We start from the raw sequence: 22,130 nt of genomic DNA on the forward strand, positions 1-22,130 counted from the left end.
CAGCCAAAGCCAAGGAGGGGAATGCTTTTTTTTTGGATGCTTGCTGAAGACAGTATTCAGTTGTCCAAAGCCTCTCCCCAAAATACTCAACTGAATGTAATTTAGAGCTTCTAGCAGGAAGACTGAGTTTGGAGAGCATTCCAGGCAGAGGAATGACATGAACGAAGATAGCAAGGTAGGGAAGGACACGCTCTATGTAATGCAGAGCATAATCAGATGTGGCAGGAGTAGGGCACCTCTTGGGGAACAGTGAAAGACTAGACTAGAAAGGAAGGTTAAAGGCATGGTGTGAAGGGCCTTGAACGTGAGGTTGAGGAAACCGTGTGACAGAGCCACTGCAGACTTTTTGGAAAGAGAAGTTACACTAGTGGAACTCTTTAGGAAATTTTTCAGATATTTGTGGGACGGACTCAAGTGTGGAGAAATTAGGGGGTCAGTTTGGAAGCTATTATGGGATGTTATGTGAGTCTGATTTGTGGTGGCTGCAGTCAGAATGAAGACTGGAAAATAGATGGGAAACACTTGGGGCAGGGCCACCACTAACCCACTCAGAGCATTCTGGGAATTAAAAAAGGTGCCCCTTCTTCAAGACATTTTACTTCCATCTGTTAGAAAATTGTTGTAATATATTTATTTTATTAGAATGAGACACCTGACTGCCATCTGCTGGACGGTTAAAATAAATGTACACAGCTCTGACATGAATGCTTCTCCCCCCAGATGTGGCACTCTTGTGCAGTACACAACCTGTACTACCATGCCTGTGACCGTAATTATGTAGGTGTGAGTGATAGGACTTGGTAACTGATTGCATTTGTTATCCAAGGGAGAAGGAAATTTCCAGTCTGGATGGTAGGTGAGTTGGTAATAACATTAATAGGAATAGAACCCATTCTTAGGGAGTAGGTTCACAAAACAGAGTTATTCTACACATGGAAAATTCAAGAGGTTCATTATTTTTGTTCATTGATCCCAGTACTTTGCATTTACTCAGTAAGAATTTTGTTATCTTTTCTTCTGGTGTCTCAGCTTTCTACCCTTTGTGACATCCGAGAGTGTTGACCCATCTGTCTTCTCTTTTGGGTTCCATACACCCTTCTCTCCTGTATCTTTTCCTTCTTCCCTGATCATTTCTTCCTCTCAACTGCCTTTGTAGGCCCTTTTTCTCAGATTTTCATTCTTGTGCATTTGCATACAGTGGGTGCACAATAAATATTTGTTGAATTGAATTACATTGCCTTTGAAAGATCAGTTTCAGGTTTACCAGGAGACTGACTCAGAGGCGCTAGGGACTAAGGGTGTGCCAGAATTCAGAAAGTAGAAACCTATCCTAAATACTGTTCCTTGTTTTAGGATCTATTTTCTACACAATGGGTCAGTCTTTCTTGGGGAATTCCTGTACCGTTGATCTGTTCGTCATTGTTCAGCAGTGGCAACACCAGGAAAACAAATTATTTACATTGGCTGTGTCATACAGGTGTGGCTAATTCAGAAAATACTTTCAGACAAAATAGTGAACCTTCCCCAGCTTCTAACTTGGGAAGAATGACAAGTTACTTTTTTGGGTTCCTTTTTTTTTTTTTTTTTTTAATCTCCGCTCTTGTTCAAGTACATTAATGATGGGTTAAGTAAGATCACATTTAAATAATTTCATTTGAGACTACTTGCTAACATTGTCACCGCTATCACTTCCCTACCAGCACCACCCCTTCCTGTAGGTTACTTTTTCTTTCATTTTTCATGGGGCTTGTGTATCAAGGCAAACCCAAGAACTTTGCTCTTCTGATACAACTTTGCAAACATTTGTTGTGTAGCTGCCTTGTGCAAAGTGCTGTGGGAGGCCTCGTGGAAGATACAAAGGTTTCAGATTGCTTCTGCCCCTCGGGAGAGACTGGCTTAATGGGAGAAGTAGACACATATGTAACCGCTCCAGGGCAGGCGATGACAAGGGTCATAATATAGTGCAGACAGAGCCAGGATTCCCTGTGTAAACATCACTCGGAGACTGAGCCACATAGAGGGACTTGCCATATTTCTTTTCTAAATTGCACATGTTTAACTCTTAACTTCCCTGGGCTGGGTTAGAATGTGTTTTCTTCCAAGATTCTTGAGTCAAAAACATACTGTGATAATTAAGATTGAACAGAGTTTAACTAAAAATGCATTAAATAACATTGATTTCAGCAGATTTGATTTTTTAAATGCTTTTAAGTTGGCACTATCAAAAGAAACTAGAGAAAACTAGAGTGATATTAAATAAACAAGGATATAAAACAGGAGTTTGATGTTTATGTAAGCCCAGTATTTAGGAGATAAATATCCTGAAATTCCCCTAGCCAAATTATATTTTAAAATATGTTTTGAGCACAGGAAAAAAAAAAGTTGTAAATAGCATAGCAGGAAAAATAATATAATCCTCATAAGTACAATGAGGTAGAATTTGAAATATTGAATGGATCATTGCTGTTTAATTAAGCTGCCTTTTATTTAATAAAACCAGTGACATTTTTACAGTTATTGGAGAACCAAAGACATTTGAATTTTTAAAACTTAAATATATTTAAAATTTGAAATTCAAACAAAAATGTAACTTTTACTTCTTTTTAAATAATCATTACCTATACATTAACTTAATCTCCGAAAATGAATGAGTAAAATTGAACCAAGTATACACATTATATAAAAATAAATGCTACTGAAAAATCATCTTGACTTTTGTTTAAAGCTAGTCACAAAATTAAGAATGTATGATTTGTGTAATAAGTAAACAATTCAGGTTTGCTGACTTAATAACATGATGATCTATAACTTTTACTTAAGAAATTCATTCTTCTTACTAAGATAAAAATGCAGCTTCTTCATGAAGCCGTATTACCTAGTTTTCCTTTGCATTTTCATTAAAAATCTAAAATCAGAAATGAACAATGTGTCAACTGGTTTTACAGATGATAGTAAATTGGGAAGCATCTCAAATAGCAAAATACAAGAAGTGTCACAAAGATACCTAAAAAGGTTTAGAAGTATCACGGGAAATATTAAGTGAGATGCTGCCTAAGAAAATGCAGACTAATACATCTAAGAGCAAATCATCTGAAATAGATCGTCAATGGGAGAAAATGCTTAGTAATGCTGAAAGGGAGCCAACGTGATATCAGACAGCAAAGTAGGCATGAGGTTGCAATGGGATATGGCAGGCACATAGAGCCATTGCCATTTGGGGTGTCATCTTGCAAACTCATTACAGTAAAGAAAGGAAGCAAGAAATTAAGAATACAATCCCATTTACAATTGCAACAAAAAGAATAAAATACCTAGGAATAAACTTAACCAAAGAGGTGAAAGAGCTGTACACCGAAAACTATAAAACATTGCTGAAAGAAATTGAAGAAGACACAAAGAAATGGAAGGATATTCCGTGCTCTTGGATTGGAAGAATTAACATAGTTAAGATGTCCATACTTCCTAAAGAAATCTATAGAGTCAATGCAATCCCTATCAAAGTTCCAACAACATTTTTCACAGAAATAGACCAAAGAATCCTAAAATTTATATGGAACAACAAAAGACCCCAAATAGCTAAAGGAATCCTGAGAAAAAAGAACAAAGCTGGAGGTATCACACTCCCTGATTTCAAAATATACTACAAAGCTATAGTAACCAAAACAGCATGGTACTGGCACAAAAACAGACACACAGATCAATGGAATAGAATCGAAAGCCCAGACATAAACCCACACATCTATGGACAGCTAATCTTCGACAAAGGAGCCAAGAACATACAATGGAGAAAAGAAAGTCTCTTCAACAAATGGTGTTGGGAAAACTGGATAGCCACGTGCAAAAAAATGAAAGTAGATCCTTACCTTACACCATGCACAAAAATTAACTCAAAATGGATTAAAGAGTTGAATGTAAGACCTGAAACTCTGAAACTGCTAGAAGAAAACATAGGCAGTACGCTCTTCGACATTGGTCTTAGCAACATCTTTTCAAGCACCATGTCTGACCGGGCAAGAGAAACAATAGAAAAAATAAACAAATAGGACTACATCAAACTAAAAAGCTTCTGCACAGCAAAGGAAACCATCAACAAAACGAAAAGGCAACCTAACAATTGGGGGAAGATATTTGCAAACCATATATCGGATAACGGGTTAATCTCCAAAATATATAAAGAACTCATGCATCTCAACAACAAAAAAACTAACAACCCAATTAAAAAATGGGCAAAAGAGCTGAACAGACATTTCTCCAAAGAAGATATACAGATGGCCAACAGACACATGAAAAGATGTTCAAAATCATTATCAGGGAAATGCAAATCAAAACTACAATGAGATATCACCTCACGCCCGTCAGAATGGCTATAATTAACAAGACAGGAAACAACATGTGTTGGAGAGGATGTGGAGAGAAGGGAACTCTCATACACTGCTGGTGGGAGTGCAAACTGGTGCAGCCACTATGGAAAAAATTATGGAGATTCCTCAAAAAATTAAGGATAGAACTACCATATGATCCAGCTATTCCACTGCTGGGTATTTATCCAAAAAACTTGAAAACACCAATGTGTAAAGACACATGCACCCCTGTGTTCATTGCAGCGTTATTCACAATAGCCAAGACTTGGAAGCAACCTAAGTGCCCATCAAGGGACGAATGGATAAAGAAGATGTGGTATATATACACAATGGAATGCCATAAGAAACGATGAAATCCAGCCATTTGTGACAACATGGATGGACATTGAGGGTATTATGCAAAGTGAAATAAGTCAGAGGGAGAAGGTCAAATACCGTATGATTTCCTCCATTAAGTAGTGGATAATAACAACAATAAACAAACACATAGAGACAGAGATTGGATTGGTGGTTACCAAAGGGGAAGGGGGGAGGGAGGAGGGCGAAAGGGATAATTTGGCACATGTGTGTGGTGATGGGTTGTAATTAGTATCTGGTGGTGAACACGGTGTAATCTATGCAGAAATAGAAGTATAATGACGTACACCTGAAACTTATACAATGTTATAAACCAATGTTACTGCAATAAACAAAAAGTTAAAAAAAAAAGAAGGCAGCAATCTCTTACAAACTGGCAGTATTAAGAACACGTTTGTCTTATGCCAACCCAAGAATTTCCAAACCAGTAGCCTTCAACATTTTGAATAATTTGGAAAATAGAAATTACACTGCTTAGAATAGGGAAGAATTGACCTAATAAAAAAGGTTTTAAAAATAAAATATCTTCTCTTTGGTTAAGTAATAAAACAGTATGAAATTATATGATGGATATAAACAACTTGTTGGAAGACAAATTTGTTTAGATTAAACTGAGACCATGGAAGCTGGGAACAGTGTGAACATCTTCATAGGCAATTCTCAACCTCTGGGCCAATTGTGCAGATTACAAAAGAGCATGTTAAGGCAGTGATGGAAGCTGGATCACCTGAGGTAGGTTTGGAGTTCATGAAGAACTCTGTTTGGTAACAGTGCCAGAATTGATTGGAAACAGCATGTTTTAACAATGAGGTCATATTTCTACTGTCGTCTATACTAGTCAGATTACTCTGCCGCATTGTTTACAATCTGTGGTTCAGTGATTATACTATATGACCATTCCAATGTCTTTGCCAGGGTACCCTACCCTTTCTTTTAGCACCCTTTTTGATCTTGGCTCCTAGACTTTTTTTGACTAGTTTACCTCTTACCTCTGCATCTGGCCTTCTGTTTCCTTTGAAAGCACTTCTTTCTCTGTATATACTTGCTATCCTGTCTTAGGGCTGATCATATCTGTACTTCAGGTGTCACGGCATACTGCTGATGACACTTCTTTGCTCTTATTCTTACTATCATTAACTTTTTTTTTTTTCCCCCCCAAAGCCCCAGTAGATAGTTGTATGTCATAGTTGCACATCCTTCCAGTCGCTGCATGTGGGACGCGGCCTCAGCATGGCCAGAGAAGCGGTGCGTCGGGGCGAGCCCAGGATCCGAACCCGGGCTGCCAGCATCGGAGCGCACGCGTTTAACCGCTAAGCCACGGGGCCGGCCCTATCATTAACTTTTTTTAAGGACACATCAAATCAGATGTTGTCTTGGCTTCTTACACTTAAATTATTGAAGCCCAGTTTCTAGTCTTGCCTTCCCAAATCCAACAAATACAGAGCTTTCCACTTATGCTGGTGAGGACATCATCTCACTGATCAAAAAGCCTGAACTCCTAACCCTCACTCATATCCCATCTCTCACCACTTTACTCTTTATATATCTGTCCCTTTCCCTCCAGTGGCCAAATTCTTACTCTAGTCTTCAGATCTTTCTCTCAAAATATTCCTTTTGTTTGTAGCATGATACTCCAATACTTAATAATAATGATATTTAATAAAATCCTACCATTGTCTCAGAAACTATTGATGACTTACAAAAACTTCTAATTTAGATTAAATTTCTATTTTTTGCTGCTAACTTCTTATTTAAAATCTTATGAAAAGGAAATTAATCATATTAATCAAACAATAATTTTTGTAGCTTAATATGAAACCCTAATTGTTTAGTCATTGCTTTTGTTAACTTTTACCAAACCATCAGTCGTTTCTTGAGTTCTGTCTGTCTTTGTCTCAGGGATTGAGCTAGGTCTGCACTGAGGATTACGACTAAGTCTTGGTTTTGGCCTTAAAAAGCTCACATTTTTGTTATGGGCAGTAGTTTTGGTTGATTGAGAAATCATTCATATGTTCAATAAATATTTATTGAGCTCCAGCCCTATGCTAGGCACTATGCTAGGGCCTGGGAATCAAGTGTGGTAAGCAAGACACATAAGCTCCCTGCCCATGTGGCTTTTTTTTTAAATCATTTTATTGAGGTCATATTGACTTATAACATTGTGTGATTTCAGATGTACATTATTATATATCAGTTTCTGTATAGACTGTATCGTGCTCACCACCAATAGCCTAGTTTTTATCTGTCACCATACATATGTGCCCCTTTACCCCCTTCACCCTCCCCCCCACCCCCTTCCCTTCTGGTAACCACTAATCTGTTCTCATTATCCACCACATGGCTTTTAATCATCTGGGGAGACAGATCATTATACAGTTAATAAAGGGGGAAGTCCAGAGGTGCTATATACTCTGGGGCGCTTAACCTAATAGATGAGTGAGCAGGAACTGTAGGAGGATGGAAGTTGGGGTCACGTTGGGGAAGAGTCCTGCAGAGCACAGGGTACTTGTAGACACAAAAGAAAGTCAGTGTGAATTGACTGTAGATTCACTTGGGAAATGGAATGTTTGACTGTTAGGAGAGAAGAGGGCTGGTAGTAGAGGAGGACCTGGGATTCTTACAGGCTCATTTAATAAGCACACGTATCTATCTGAAGTTTTAGAAATAAAATGTCCTACCCAAAATTTTAGAAATAATCTTTTTTCTATTTAGTATCTTTGGGATATTTTTCTGAATATTGACTAAATTCTTAGCCAAGAAAGTAGTGTGTGTGTATATATATATTTTATATGTTTGTATGTATATATTATATTTATGTTATGTGTATATAATAAGTAGTAAAACAGTTCTTAGTCACAAGTCATAATTTCAATCAGAGTTAGCCTTCTGGTCATTTGTTTGGGATACTCTTATGTTGACTCCAAATATGGCAGTTAGAACCCAAATGTAGCAATTTTCTTTTTTTTTTTTTTGTGAGGAAGATCAGCCCTGAGCTAACGTCTGTGCCAATCCTCCTCTTTTTGCTGAGGAAGACCGGCTCTGAGCTAACATCTATTGCCAATCCTCCTCCTTTCCCCGCCCCTCAAAGCCCCAGTAGATAGTTGTATGTCGTAGTTGCACATCCTTCTAGTTGCTGTATGTGGGACGCGGCCTCAGCATGGCCAGAGAAGCGGTGCGTTGGTGCGTGCCCGGGATCCGAACCCAGGCCGCCAGTAGCGGAGCGCGCACACTTAACTGCTAAGCCATGGGGTCGGCCCAGCAATTTTCTCATTTAAATAAAATTTTGATTGTGTCAGGACATAAGATTATAATAGAGCAAACTTGCCATTAAGCAGCAATATTTACTTGTCTGTTTTTTCTTCCAGGGTACATATGTAATTAAATTCAACCAATTTTTTAAAATATTTTTTTACTACAAGTTATTATCGTGGGCAAGCTCAATGACCTACTATTTGTTACTTATATCTGCAGGCCAACAATTTATATTAGGAAGTAAAACTTTTACTGTTTAACATTAAAGTTCATCTGATTAATAAACTGATACTGCCTCAGGTTTCAAGCTCTGTCATGAATAAAATAGGTCCTCCTGTAGTTTAGAAATAGTGCGCCAGCTGCAAGTCCAGAAAACACTTGCTGTTACTCACATAATAAAAGAACCCCCAAAGCTTTATAATTTATAGATTCATAACTGCTTCTTGTTGAATTTATTCTTCCAAATGGTGCAGGTGCTGCTTTGGTTGAAAACATACAACCCTCTTTAGGCAATCTGTAAGAACTCCGAGGTGCTTAATTTTTTCCCTTCTTATATTGTGAGCTGGTTAGTGTTGAGGATAAACTCAGCACTTCATTTAAAGCTCAAAGGTGTGATTGTTTTAAAACTTACCTAATATTCCTTTTCTCATCATTTAGACATGCATGTAATTTCCCCCAGATGTGTAATTGACCATTTATTTAAGATTTGGACAGTTCATTTTAAACCATATTGTTCATTTATTCAAAAATATTATGACCCTGTGATGTTCCAGCACAGGTCTAGATGTTGGTGATACATTGGTGGACACAACAGAAGTCCCTGCCCTCATGGACTCTTATAATCTAGTGGAATTTATATTCTGGTGGATTCTATAAGCATTCTTGCCTATTCTGCTTTCACAGAACCTCAGGTCTGATGAAATCTAGGCAACTGTTTCAAGTTCTATCTTTTAAAATCCTTTCACCTTAAAAAGATGGCATGAGTGTGTTGCTTCAGAGATGGCTGTTACTATTTATTGTGTGTAGTGAACATTCCAAGAAATTAAGCTGTTAACCGAAAGTAACAGTAAACAGTTTGCATTGCTAAGCACATTTATTTTAGATTTCAACTCCAGAGTATTAGTTGCTGGAATTATCTCATTAATAAAGCAGCATTTTCACACAGTTTAACAAGAGGATAAGTAATTTTCCAGGAGATCAGCAGCAGCTAATACGGATTCTACAATAAAATACTCAGCTGCAGATCATAATAACAATACCCCCCCCAACAAATAGAACAATAATAATAGTTTACTATTTAGGTGCCAAGTACCATTTTAAGAGCTTTACATATGTTTACTAGTCTTAATCTTCAAAATAATTCTTCGAGGTAGCTGCTATTATTATACCTCTGTATCACATGTGAAGAAGCTCAGACTAAGTAACTTGCCTAGGATACACAGCCAGCAAGAAGCAAGGCTGAGATGTGTGCCCAGGCAGTCTGGCTCTCAGTCTCTACGCTCCGCTGTCTCTCATGCTTAAATATATGCTTCTTATTACCCTTCTTGCTTTTTTGTGTTCTGGTAATTTGCTTTCTCTCAGATATGGAAATATTAATTCGTGTAGCACACACATTGTACTCTGAATATGAAAGTGAACATACTGGCTTTTTTTGTGTGTATGTCTGAGGAAGATTAGCCCTGAGCTAACATCTGCTGCCAATCCTCCTCTTTTTGCTGAGGAAGATTGGCCCTGGGCTAACATCCGTGCCCATCTTCCTCTACTTTACATGGGACGCCGCCACAGCACGGCTTGATGAGCGGTGCATAGTTCCGAGCCTGGGATCTGAACCTGCGAACCCCGGGCCACAGAAAGTGAAGCGCGTGAACTTAACCGCTGTGCCACCGGGCTGGCCCCCGTGCTGGCTTTTTTATATTATGATTTTTTTTTTCCTATTCATAACAGTCCTATCTTAGAAAGGCTTTTTTTTTTTTCATTATAAGTCCAGCAGATAGTAACATAGAAGTTCACTTGTCTTGGTTCTTAATTGTTTTTGCTTATTTATTTGTTTGTTAATTAATGTATTTGTTTGTTTCTTTATACCTAGTACCCTAGCAGATTTATTAAATTTAAAATGAAAATTTAGTCAAGTTCATTGCATACGAAATTTTATCTTTCTGTACCTCTGAAAAACGATGGAAACAGAAAAGCAGCCTTCATTTTCCGTGAAGAGAAAGAGCACAGTTTTGCCAGGCTCACTTTTGGAGAGGGATTCCCTCTTTCTCACTGCAGTATTTCTGGTTGCTTTCCCCCCTTTGGGTTTCTAGCTGGAGCAAGTATTTCTGCCATTCTGACTCCACACCCTGCTCTCTCACACGTCTGTGCTGTTTGCTTCCTGGACTACCCTCCTGATAGCACTTACTATATTGTATTTAATAGTTTTGTAGGTTTTCTCCTTCCCCAGACTGTAAGCTTCTCATTTTATTTATCTTTGTATTTTCCCCACTGTCTCCAACGTATTAGCTAGTCAGTAAATATTTATTGAATTAATGAGTGAGCAACTAATTAATACCTTTACATCTCTGTGGTAGTGGAGGGAGATGATTAAAAGGAGGGGGAAGAATGAGTAGTGACTACAGGACCAGTGTGTTGTGAAGTTTTGAACTCTGAATCAAGAAAGGAGGAGCAGAAAGACCAGGACAAATGTCCCCTTTCATTCATCTGTCCAGAAGTTTCGCTTTTTTGCGTGTCTGTAATTTGCACATTTGGGCATACCATTCAAAATGCATCCCAGGTACTCATTTGTCTTTCAGGGTAACATAGTAAGGGAAATAGTTCTAGAGGTACAACACTCAGTGAGAACTCCATAAATCTGCTTTTGTCAACTAGGGAGACTTAAGTGGCATTAGCTTCCACAAAAATTTCAAAAAGCAAGTGCCTTCCGTGTCTACGTTTTTTAAGATGTAGAGAACTTCAAGTATCAGATTTTAAGTGTTAGATTAAATCAGTTATGGAAACAAGGACCTCAGGAATAATATACAAGTTTATTTCCCACTGAGGGTGGAATACTTGAAGATACCCTTTATTCCCTTCTCTGCACATGCCTTAGAAAACGTACCTCACTCCCAAGATGGGTTTTGTGAACATATTATATGATTCCTTCCCCAATCAGATGCTCGTAGAGTGCCTACTGTGTACCTAGCTAATGAGCTTGGTGGCCTGCTGACCTTGACTAATCACATTTATTTTGGAGTTTATTCCTTTTTGTTTGCATCAAGAGTGGAGGGAAGTGGAGAGGGGTAGAGGGAAGCACTTTTATGTAGAGGAAGCAGCATGTCCTAAGACAGAGTTCTGACAGCATGGCATCTTCTGGAAATGGTACAGCGTGTTCATTATGGTTGGAACATAGGCTCCAGGAGAGGAAGCAGAATGAAATGGCATTGGCCTGGGGGAAACTGAGCTAAATGGATGAAGGTGGGTGTTGATTTAAAACCCATCGGGTTGATTTAGAACCCATCAGCACCATAGTCCCACTCTTTTCCCTTCTTTGCCCACCACCTTTGCAACCAACGTTCTTCTTACTGTGCTGGTTGATGCTGGTACACATTTATGATTTCCAGCCTTAGCTCAACATTCAAGATGATTTTCCTCTCTCTTTTTTATTTTTTCAAACCTATTCCTAATCAGCTGCTTTTTTCATTATCCATAGTGACTATTCCAAACTGAAACAGCTTTTCTTAGAAACTCAGCTCTCATGACCCCTCATTTTAAAGTAAAGATCTATCTCTCTTGTCATTTTACCAAGGAAATAGATAATATCTGGCATAGGCTCCCTCACCTAGCCTCCCTCCACATCCAGACTTGCCTCCCTCTCCAGCCATCATTATAGTCTTTTTTTCTGCCTCAGAGGAAAGAGTGTCTTCATCTTTTTCAGAACTGACCCCTCCTCTGAGGCTCTTGAATTTGCCTTATGCTCTGGGACTTTGCTCTATTTATCATCTACTTTCTTATTTCTTCCTTATTACAGGCTCTTTCCTTTCAGCGTATAAACATTCTCAAATCTCTCCTAGCCTTAAAACTCCATTCTTTGACTTTTCTTTTTCCTCAAGATGTCCTCTGTTTCTTCTTATTTAAGCAAGGAAGATGGTCTGAGTATTTAGAAAGGTTACTCTGGCTGTGATGTAGAGGAGGAAATCAAAGGGGGCAGAAAGTCAAGGGAAAAGATCAGTAAGGAGGGTGTTGAATGAAAGTGGTAGTGGTAGAGAGGAGCAGACAAGTTTGAGAGGCATCGAGGTGGTAGAATTGACTAGACTTTGAAATTGAATGGACATGAGATTTGAGGGAGAGGGAAATCAAGTTTATGGAGAAGATAATGAGTTCCCTTTTGGAAGCATTGAGGTGAACTCCTCTTGGGGCTTCCAGTTGGAGTGATCAAGTAAGCAGTTGGAAGTATGGGAAGTATGGTCTGTGGCTCAAGAAAAATGTGTGTTCTTTAGAAATAGTGGTGTTCAAAGACATATTGGTATTATCTTGAGTTATAGTCTTGGATAAGATCCCCTAGAGATGTAGTAAGAAGAGAATAACTTTGGGGAATAACAGAGAAGGTAGAATAAGAGGAACCTGTGAAGAAGACTGAGAACAAATGGCCAGAGAGAAAGAAGGCACATAAGAAGTGTGTGTGTGTGTGTGTGTAATTTTTGTTGAATTTTTTTTTTAGCTCCTTGAGAACAAGGATAATTGTATCACCAGCTTCTTGCAAAACCCGGCAAAGTTGTGTAGATGCAATAAAAATCTACTACATTGCATTCTTGACAGGGCTCAATTAAAACAAAGAGTCATGACTTTGTGAGAACTTCCTTTGCCTGAAGTCACCTATAGCTAGGGTTTCTGGAAAGAATGGGTTTGTCAATCAGATAGTCGGGAAAGGTAAAGTATTGATAGGAGACTCGTGGAAAGGCTGGTGACCAGCATAGTTGGGATGCAGTCACTGCAGCAGCCACAGGATGTTATTTTCAATAGAAACCTGTTTGTCGATGGAGGTGATATTGATTACTCTCTTATTAGAGAGGAATCATCGGTAGCTGCCTACCAACAGTTTTGCCACTGAAGTGGAGGTTCACAAACCTGAATATTTCCTTGTTTTTAGCTCCATCATGTTTGATTGCATTTAAGTTCCATTGCAACACTCCAGTCAAGAGTCAGAATTAAAAGCTGTTCTAAACTAGATTATATCCTTATGATTCCACAAAAAAATCTTCTTTGGGCCAGGGTAGAAATTTACAGCAATCCAAGAATTCATCCAAAGTCACTAACGACTTAGCTTGGCCTCACACTAGCCATGGCCCGCTTAGGGTCTCTGTGGGAGCTGGGGAGGAGGTGGGCAGTGCCCCAGGAGCTGTGCAAGCGGGCCCATTGGCAGTGTGCAGAGAAAGCCTTAAAACTTCTATTTACAAATTATTTTTATCCCATCCTTAACAAACGTCTATTTTTGTGTATGTTTTTGAACGTGTATTAGATATTAGAACAGTGCTCTGTGTTTGTAAAAGTAAATTATGTATTTATATAGATACAGGGAAGGCGTGATCAAACATGAGTGTTTGTCTGAGACTGTACGTTGGGGACTTCAAGTTTAAATCATCGGTAATGTCTGAATGCTGTGAGTAAATTGGGAACGTTTAGAAGTTTCTTAACAAAATTCTGTCAATAATTTTAGCTGTTATCAGATCCCAAGTGCAAATGCAGATGTGTGACTTGACCTTAATTCCACAGTATGGATTTTATCTGAGAGCATTAAAACCCGAGTTCAGAACCATTTGTTGCACTTTTTGTGAACATGCTGCAGCTTTCTCATGAACTACCTAATGCTTCTCCACATACAGTATGTTCTTTACAGTCATCCTTTAGTCACAGGCAGTTTAAACTGTTAAATAGTATCTTGCTTTAAAAGGTAGGCTGATGGCGTTTCTATCTTCTGGTACATCTGGTAAGTTAATATATACAGTCTCTGCGAGTGTCCTGCAGGGACCTGTTTTTACTTGCATACAGGGACGTTTATGTAGAAATCAAAGGCCGTGAATCAGAAGAACACAACTCTTGTTTCCAGTGTACTGGAGGCTTAAAAAAAAATTGGCTTTGAAAAATTGAAAGTAGTGTGGTTTGTTTTTATTGTGGAACCGATCAGGAAGAACAATTTACAGTCATTGCCATTCTTCACAGCTGAATGGAGTAGAGGTGCCTGCCTCGTGAAATGGAGCAGCTGCACCCGTTTTCTCTGCGCTCACAAAAACGTTTGCTTTTTAATCGAGAACTTTGGATGGTGGGGTACAGTTTGTTTTCATGATGGAAGTGGTCAGTTGTGCCTTACCAGACAGCTGTAGTGTAATTAAGAAAAACTGTGTGAAAGTGGATTAAATATAACAGAAGAAGCCTTTTTCTTTTAAAGAGGGTTTTCAACTTAAATTTATTCATTTTTTTCTTTAATGCTTAAAAGCAAAAATATCACTATAATTCTGGTCTGCAAGGTTTGCTATTTCACAATATCTTTAGCTCTAGGAAATATAAGATGCTCTACTACAGAATAGTTGTTTGTTTTTGTAACAAACGCAAACTAAAAAGTATGGCTTTTAAGATGGTTTAGCTTGTGAGAGATCTGCTTTCAAAATAATGTTTAAAATAAGGAATTACAGAGTTATATTTACGTTAACTAACTTTAATGCAAGGAAATAGTGATTTACTTTTGTAGGAAAAAAAACTTTGAGACTGCTTTTTAGACTCGCTTTGTATGCAAGTTGCAACATTAGGAGAATTATTTGTTTTTTAAGGCCAGAAACCATGTGGGGTGAAAATTATATTTTTCTTGATAAATTTTTAAATGAATTAGTCAAGTAATAATGAAATAATTTGGCAAAGTGTTGATTTGTTGTAGTTAAATGTGGAACATTAGGCTGACAATTGGCCTTGAAAAGCGTACACTTATTTTATGCAGCAGACTTTGAAATAAGAATAGAAATGCCTTAATTTGCATCACAGTCTACAGTAGCAAAATAACTGTTAGAAGGTCAAAGGGAGCTGAATTTTTTAAAAAACTATTGTGTTCACAAATAACCAAGATTCATACTAGACATTCATTCATTGTTAAGTTTTTATACTGATTGCCCAACACACTTAAAAAACAAAATATTCACCCTAGGCAACATAAAGGTGCCAGATTTGCTCTAAGAGTTTATCATATGTTGATGATTTTCCAGAGGAGACTTGGGCTTTATTTCAGTTAGGGGAATTTGGAAAGCTGGATGAAGGGAGGGGGTCGGGAAGGAGTTATAGCCCAAAAGCTTTAACTATTTCCAGTCTTGCAGCCCTTACCCTGGGAATTATTATAGGAGGAGGACTCTACATTGGGTCTTTTCGAGAAGAACCCCAACTGTCATTTCCCTCTGTCTCTTTCCTCACCAGGGGCCCTAAGAAAACACTGAGAATCAGGGCTGAGTTCATCCTGAATGGCAAACCGTGGCTGCAGCTTGATAGTTGGTTTTTCTGTTTGCAAACTGAGCCCTCATGTGCACCAAACTCTTCTGCAGACTCCTGCATCTACAGAGCATGAGCAAAGTGGAGTTTAGGAAGGTGAATGGAAAAGAGTATGGGGTGGATTGAAAAGGTAGAAGAGCAACTAAGAACCTATCTGAGGCCAGGTTTTAGGTAAGAATGGCAGTGAAGAGCATTGAAGATAGAGAGCTAGTGATGCAATGAGGAAGTTCCTGGACATTCTGATTACTGGAATTAGAACCAAAAGATCTGGATTCAGGTCCCAGCTAGCTGAGCATTTTGAAAGTCGTTCTCTCAGCTTCTGTTTCTTCGTGGAACTGCAATACCTGTACCAAACAGCTTGTGAGTCTTAGAGAAGAGAAGGCCAGCGCTGTGAGGTAGTCAAGTCCTTGAGTGTAGTGATGGAACCACTCCACCCATTTGTGTCTTTTTTTTTTTTTTTTGAACTCTTGGCAGCCAAAGAAAGGGAATGCAGCAAATATTAAATTTTACAAACATAGATTCTTTCTCTGTGAGTGCTCTCAGAGCTCCTTCATACCCCATTATTTATCTCTATTTGATTCCTAACCCACCACTTCCTCCACAACACCAATTCCAAATCCTTTCACCCTTCTCAAGCCCTAGGCCAGCCTAGCCCTCCTTTCTTAGTCCCAGTAGATAAACTCCTCCCCTACTTTGCCAGCAGGGTTGAGCAACACTTTGAGCTTCCCTGGCCACCATCTCCAAGTGTCTTTATCCATTTCCTTCTCACTTTCTGTCTCCTCCTTGTAAAAGGTAAACTTCGTTCTTGACACATTCTCATCCTACCTTATCTCAAACCCTGCTTCATCAATTATCTCATCTCTTTCTCTTGTTCTTTTAATCTCTGTTGACCTGGTCCTTCTCCATCGTCCAGAAACTCTCTTTGAGTTCAGTGTCATATGTGTTTCTGTCATTTTCACTGCTGAAATTTTCAAGAGAGTAATTTGAGTGCTTTTCTTCTTCACCATCCATGCTTTCTTTTGATTCATTTCGATCTGGCTTCTGTCTGTTTCATTGTATTGAAACTCATGTCTTGAAGGCCACCACTGATCTCACTGTCAAATCCAGTGACCAGTACTCTGTGTTTGCTTCCATTGCTCTCCATGCAAAGTTCCATGCAGGCCTGGAGAGCCTGAACTCTCCTTTAATTGCAGCCCTCTCCCCCTGTGGCTTCTGTGTGTCGGTACATTGCTTGTTCTCTTCCAACTCTTTCGCTGACTGCTTTTCTCTTCGCTTTAGTCCCCAAGAGCAGATGTTCCCTTGGATTCTGTACAAGGCTCACGTAATATACAAAAATTAATTCAAGTTGGGTAATTAACCTAAATAAAAAATCTAAATCTATAAAACTGATAAATGAAAACACAGGGGAAAATCTTTGTGGCTTGGAGAAATGAAAGAACATGCTGTATGATTCCCTTTACATAAAAGTCTAGAACATACAAACCTGTGGTGATGGAAAGTGGTTGCTTGGTTGCTTGCTGTGGTGTAGGAGAAATGGATTACCAAGGAGCATGAGGAAACTTTTCAGGGTGATAGATATATTCATTATGTTATTGTGATGATTCTTTCACAAATGTGTACATATGTCAAAACTGATTGGATCTGATACTTGAAAATACGCAGTTTGTTATACATTAATTATGCCACAATAAAACTATAAAAAAATTCATAGAACTGCACACTGAAAAGGATGACAATTACAGCATGTAAATTATCTCTCAGTAACCCTGAGTTTAAAAAAAAAGCATATGGGAAAATGAAATATGGGGATTGAGGTTGCAAAAAATTATTAAAAGCCAATCTCAAAAGATTACATACTGTATGATTCCATTTATATAATATTCTCAAATGACAGAGTTACAGAGATGGAGAACATGTCAGTGATTGCCAGCGTTAGGGATGGTAACCATGGCGGAAAACTAGGTGAAGGACACATGGGAATTTTCAGTACCATTTTCTGCAACTGTATAATATGTAACTAATGAATCTATATCTCAAAATAAAAAATTAAAAAAAAAGGCCTTTTAGATACTGTGTTCTCTAATGTGAAACAAAGATAGCATGCCAAAAAATGATCAGTTTTTTATATCTTAAATCAATAATAATGGTTACCATGCAAATGCCAGAAACTATGCTTTCATGGAGATGATTATAACATGATGGAGATGATGCAACAATTAACGTTGCACTGTTGCAGATAGAAGACATAGCAAGAATCATTTTTCAGTTTCTGGTTCCCCATGTAAACATTCAATACCTTAATTTTTTTTTCTCAGAGATTCTTACTTAAATTTTTCTGACTACAAAATATGTGTAAATAGTTCAAACATACATAAAAAGGGATACACTGAGAAGTCTTCCTCCAGCATCTGTCTTCCAGCTACACAGTTCATACTCCCCCCAAATTAAATAACTACCATTAATTTCTTGTTATTCTTCCAGAATTTCTCTATGTGTATATAAGCAAATGCAAATATATCTTTTTTTTTTCCCCACAAAGCCCCAGTAGATAGTTGTACGTCATAGGTGCACTTCCTTCTAGTTGCTTTATGTGGGACGCGGCCTCAGCATGGCCGGAGAAGCGGTGCGTTGGTGCGCGCCCGGGATCCGAACCCCGGGCCGCCAGCAGCGGAGTGTGCGCATGTAACCGCTAAGCCACGGGGCCGGCCCAAATGCAAATATGTCTTTTTACCCTTCTCTCTGCTTTTACACAAAAGGTAGTTTACTATACTGAATATATTTTTCACCATACATTTTTCACTTAACAGTGTAGCTTAAGAAATTTCCCAGGGGTTACATAGAGAACTCTTAATTCTTTTTCTTTTGACCATGCATAGTATTCCATTATATGGGCATGCTGTACTTTAATTATTGGTCCCCTGTCTATTGACATTCAGGTTATTTGCAGACTTCCACTTTTGTAAACAATACTGCAGTAAGTATTCTTATACATATGTCATTTCCCACTTGAGCAAATATATGTAAATATATGAAATTGCCAATAATGACTTTTTAACCTAGGAAAAATTTTAAGTGGTTCAATCTAAAATCTGTGGACTACTCTTTCAGATGTGTAATTATTCGAGACAAAGTGTTTTGTGTCTTTTTTGATGTTCTGATCCACTACCAGATATTCATGATAACTTGGATGCCAAAAGAAGGTAGTGGAGAACCTTCATTTAAATGTTCTGTTCAGTATAGCTAAGGGAAAAGTACCTGTGCACACAGGGATATTTCTCAAAAGTCCTTTGCCAGTAACTTCATTCAGTAACGTGTCTGACTCTAACCCTGATCCAGCTCTGTCAGGCTTCCCTTGCCTGTCAATGAAAGCCTTTGCTTTCTCCTTATTAACAGACCTAAGAGTAGAATTCTGAGATCTTTTATCTTTTCCAAGGGGGCTTTGCAAAAAATATCTTTTTATCTGCTATCAGTCCTCCCATTCCACCAATGCTATCCTCCATTGGTCCTCCCAATTATTGCAGCTTTAATATTGCAACATTATGTGTCTTATGCAATGTATTTTCTGAAGAAAGGCTGACTTTTTGTACACATGGCAAATAGATGGAGTATGCTCTTCTACACAGTGAGCCAGCCAATTGGGTGTTGGCTTCTCCGACACTGGTCATGTGTGTGTGTTTGTGTATTAGAGAGAGAGAGAAAATAAATATGGCGAAACTTAACAATTGGTGAATATAGGTAAAGGTTAATAATCTAGGATGTTCACTCTACTACAGATTGTCTATAAATTTAACGTTTTTCAAAATAAAAAGTTGAGAGAAAGCATATTCTTTGCTGAGATTATTTACTGTCAGTTAGGGGCTGCTGCTTCATTACCTGTTATGTTCTTGGTTTTTGTTTTGCTGTTTCTAGATCTGGAGACATCCTAGAAACTCTGCCCCCAGAGGGAAAAAAAAGCAATAGCAATTTATAATTATTGAGGGTGTCCTCTGTGCCACGTGTTGGGCTACGCATTTTATGTGGATGATCTCATTTAAGTCTTTCAACCTATTATTATCTTCATCATTTTTCATATGAGGCCACTCAGGCACAGTGAGTTGAATAACTTGCCTCAAGTCACCCAGCTGGCGTGTGGTAGAAATGCTACTTGCCGCCAGACCTGCTGTCGTTATACTTGACCTGGGCTTCACTTGACCTGGTCTTTATTTTGGCCTGAAGTATTCTGAAGTGAGAGAGAGGTTATCCTCTGGCTAAAACTTACAACAATTACCTGATCCAGATAATACGATAATCCGAAGACCTCATGAAAGAGTACAAATGGATATAAACGGAGAGGAAAATTGACACGTTTCTTGACATGCTAATTTGCGAAGCTCTAGGAAAAAGAACTGCTTTGTGCACATGTAGTAGTCAAAACCTTCCTGCCCCTTCTCTGGGTTTGCTTCTTTTGTATACACTTAACGATCTGCTAAGGGGCATTATTGCTCTTTTTCTGTATATTTCCTGTACCTTTCCCTTTCTACTGACTCTTTTCCATCAGAACTTCAACAGGCTCAAGCTTTTCCTGTCTTTTTAAAATTCAATTAATTTTTATTTGAGGTCACATTGGTTTATAACACTATGTAAATTTCAGGTATACATCATTATATTTTGACTTCTGTGTAGACTACATTGTGTTCACCACCACAAATCTAGTTGCCACCCGTCACCGTGCATGTGTCCTTTTACAAGCTTCTCCTGTGCTAAAACCATCCACCTTTACTCCACACACCCTCTAGCCACCACCGTCTCTTCTTCAAACCAAGCTTTCCTATCAAACGACTCTTATACCGTTAGGGGTCTTTTGCTGTCTCCCACCAGGTCCTCTAATCCTCCCAAACCTACACCCCCAATTACCTGTTTTCCTTCTAGCATTTTTTTAATGCTATTTCTTTATTCACAAAACTGAGACTATATTTTTTGCATAGTTTTGTATCCTGATTTTTTTCTACTTTAAGATTATGGACATTTTTTTGTCATTGATTTTGAAAAACTTTATTGATGAATAGCATACATACAGAAACATGTACAAATGATAAGTTCAATGACTTTTCATAAAATGCCATTAGTATCCAGATCAAGAAATAGAAATTACAGAATCCTGAATTCTTTCCCCAACCCACCCCTTTCAGTCACTTTACCCAACTCCCCAAAGGTATTCTGACTTCTGACAGCATAGATTGTTGTATATGTATGAAATGTATGCACATGAAATCATACAGTGTATACATTTTGTGTCTTGCTGTTTTACTAAAAATTATGTTGGTAAGATTCATCTGTGTTGTTGTATACAATTGTAGTTCATTATTCTCATTGTTATATAATCTATTGTATGAATATACATTGGTAAGTTTTTTTTTTTTGAGGAAGATCAGCCCTGTGCTAACATCTGCCAATCCTCCTCTTTTTTTTTCTTTTTTTTTTTTTGCTGAGGAAGACTGGCCCTGGGCTAACATCCATGCCCATCTTCTTCCACTTTATATGGGACACCGCCACAGCATGGCTTGCCAAGTGGTACGTCAGTGCACGCCTGAGATCCGATCCGGTGAACCCCAGGCCACTGCAGCGGATGGCGAGCACTTAACCGCCTGTGCCACCGGGCCGGCCCCACATTGATAAGTTTTTAAACATAATGTTAATGGCTATATATTATTCCATTGTATGGATATACCATAATTAATTTATTAATTCTCTTATTATTTTTTCCAGGTTGTGACTATTAGAAATAACCCTATAATGAACATCTTTGTATAAATACTTAAATGAATTTCTGACCACTCCTTAGAATAAATTCTAGAAGTGTGTTTACTGGCTAAAAGGCTATAAATAAACTCTTTCAAAGTTCTTGATACATATTGCCAAATTGCTTTCTAGGAAGATTATACCAGTTTACTTTGCTACTAACACTATCCAACACATAGGTATTCAGTAAAATTTTGATGACATGAACAGAATGTACTAAATTCTTTCATATCCTAGGATCCATTTCTGAGTTTTCTGTGTCATTGATCTGTCTTCTGTCCAGTTCATTATTGTTTTAATTAATTTAGATTTTTGAAGATTTAATAGTTTATAGGGCACAAATTCCCCCCTTACTCTTTTTCAAAAATTATCTGATCTTGCGTTTTAAATTTTTATTAGTACAACTTTAAAATACGTTGCCAAATTCAGAAAAAAAAAGTGGGGATTTTATTGGAATTACCACATTTATGTGGGAAGAATTGACATATTTGTGTGTATATAATCCTATCCAGGAATGATTGTTCATTTATTCAAGTATTTTTATTAAGTGTCCCTTAGTCAAGTTTTATAGGTTTATTCATATAGGACCTAGTTTTAAAAAAAATTTTATTTCCAAATATTTTATATTTTGTAGCTATTGGGAATTGGATAATTTCTTTCCATTATATTTTATAACTAGTTATTTGAAAGGTATTGAGTTTTATAAGTTAATTTTATATTCATCCTCTTCACTGAACTCTTATTAACGCTAACAGTTTTTTGTTTGGGTTTGGGACCATTAATGCTTTTGGGTTTGGAACCATTTAATTTCTAAATTCAGAAAGGGAGAGATTGATATCTGGAATAAAGAAATAAAAAAACAGTAACCTGGAAAACTAT

General features: G+C 37.9%; 1 protein-coding gene across 7 annotated transcripts in view; it reads left to right on the plus strand.

Moving 5' to 3' along the window:
* Nucleotides 1-22,130, plus strand: part of UMAD1 (UBAP1-MVB12-associated (UMA) domain containing 1) — a 245,805-nt gene that overhangs the window by 100,876 nt on the left and 122,799 nt on the right. The gene's annotated exons all lie outside the window — the stretch shown is intronic.

This window comes from Diceros bicornis, chromosome 3, assembly GCF_020826845.1.
Source record: "Diceros bicornis minor isolate mBicDic1 chromosome 3, mDicBic1.mat.cur, whole genome shotgun sequence".
Lineage (NCBI taxonomy): Eukaryota > Metazoa > Chordata > Mammalia > Perissodactyla > Rhinocerotidae > Diceros > Diceros bicornis.